General features: G+C 37.9%; 1 non-coding gene across 1 annotated transcript; it reads right to left on the minus strand.

Annotated features, from left to right (window-relative positions):
• Positions 1-1,300: 1,300 nt before the first annotated feature.
• On the minus strand, positions 1,301-1,405 carry LOC133787426 (small nucleolar RNA R71). The gene has a single exon (XR_009872449.1). It is a non-coding gene; the product is annotated as a small nucleolar RNA R71 (small nucleolar RNA).
• Between the last annotated feature and the right edge of the window lie 794 nt (positions 1,406-2,199).

Genomic DNA, 2,199 nt, shown 5'->3' on the forward strand with positions numbered 1-2,199 from the left:
TTTGGATCTTGTTAATTTTCTATTAAGTGCAATTTTTTTCTTCTATTCTTAATCTCTATTGGTTTGTGTTTAATGCTTAAAATTTACTGGCCCATTTATTGTATGATTTATGATTTTAATTCAAGATCTGAGAAGGGAGAGTTAAATATTCTATAGCCGTTGAGACATATATTGCATATATGACGATAGTATCTATATGATTTGTGTAGCTTTTAGGGTTATGATGTTTAATGCATGCTATGTGTTGGAATTTGTCACAGATATGTGGAAGATTTGCATACAAGTTGAATTCTTTTTATCTTGACAAAGAATTGAGAATGCTTTTGATAACCCGCTATTAAGATAGAATTAGAAGATTGAATTGTGCTGAAATAGTTAAATTGACAAGTGAATTAGTTGACGAAATTAATACCCTAGGTCTTTATTCTTGAACTAGTCGTTACTATTGCTTTGCTTACTTTAGTTCTTACTATTAGCTTATTAATTAATCTGAATTTCTATCGTCAAATAGAAACTAAGAGTAAATTATTGGTTATTGATTAGTAGTCTCTGTGGGACGATCCCGTTCTTATGGAAATTATTACTTGTCACGACCGCGTATACTTGCGTGCGTTATTTTACCAAAAAAGTTTTTGGCGCCGTTGTCGGGGACTATTTAATCAATATCAAAATAATTTATTCTTATAATAATTTGGCTTCTCTTTGCCATTTTCGTTAATATATTTCCTTGCTTGCCTCTTGATTGCAGGGTTAACTTGTGTATGCGACGTCAAGGATCAGTGTCACTAGTGCCTGTTGATCCTGAGATTGAGAAGACTTGTAAGAGGAATAGAAAATAGAAGAGGTTAGAGATAATGGTTGCGAATGCGAATAACAGTGTCAACAACAATGCAAATCTGGGTAATGCAGGTAACGCAGCAGCTGAGGCTGACCCACCATTGAGAGATTATGTACTCCCTACTATTACAGGGGTACATTCAAGTATTCGTCATCCTACTATCGAGGCGAACAATTTTGAGATAAAACCCTTGATCATTCAGATGGTACAAAGTTGTGTCCAATTCGGGGGACTACCAAATAAGGATCTGAATCTCCACATCACCAACTTCTTAAAGCTGTGTGCAACATTCAAAATGAACGAGGTGAGTAACAATGTTGTCAGATTAAGATTATTCCCATTTTCGTTAAGAGACAGAGCTAAGAGTTGGTTGAACTCATTGCAAGCCAACTCTATCGCCACTTAGGAAGACTTGGCTCAGAAATTCCTTGCTAAATATTTTCCCCCTGCGAAGTCAGCTCGATATAGAGGAGAGATTAATAACTTCTATCAGTTTGATGGGGAGTCCTTATATGATGCATGGGAACAATTTAAAGAGTTGCTAAGGAAGTGCCCGCATCATGGTATAGAGAAGTGGTTGGTGGTGCACACGTTTTGCAATGGTTTGGGGGGAAGTACAAGAACCATTATTGATGCAGCATCGGGTGGAGCGTTTATGAGAAAAAGTTCTAAAGAAGCTTATGAATTACTGGAAGAGATGGCCATGAATAATTACAATTGGCCCACTGAGCGCGAGAATAAGAAGGTGGCAGGAGTCTTAGAGGTCGATCTTATTGCTTTATTGATCACTCAAATGGCATCTCTAACCAAGCAATTGCAGCAGAATAATCTCGCCACCCAAGTAATGCAAGTACAGAATGTTATTAGTTGTGAGATTTGTAGGGTCCTCATTCTTATGAGTAATGCCCGAGCACTGCTAGTTGCTCAACATGTGTGGACAGTTTTCCTTTGGAACATGCACATGCTATTGGTAACTTTCCAAGACCTTCCAACAACCCCTACTCAAATACATATACTCCTGCTTGGAATCCCAACATGTCTTGGAAAAATAACCAAGGATTACAACTACAGTATCCATAGCATCAACCTCAACACCCACCTCACTTACCTATCGACTTCACCTTAGGCCATACTATGATCCAAACCCACACCCATCTCATCTACCACCACATCCTCCAATGAACCCACCAACAACTCAACCTGACCAGTTAAATCAATTCATGATAGAGACAAGGTCCTCTATCAGGAATTTGGAGAAACAAATGGGTCAATTGGCTAAGTTACTTTCTACTAGATCGCAAGGGAATTTTCCTAGTTCCACAAAGGTAAGCTCCAAAGAATAGTGTTAAGCAGTTGCTTTA

Source organism: Humulus lupulus, chromosome 6 (assembly GCF_963169125.1).
Source record: "Humulus lupulus chromosome 6, drHumLupu1.1, whole genome shotgun sequence".
NCBI lineage: Eukaryota > Viridiplantae > Streptophyta > Magnoliopsida > Rosales > Cannabaceae > Humulus > Humulus lupulus.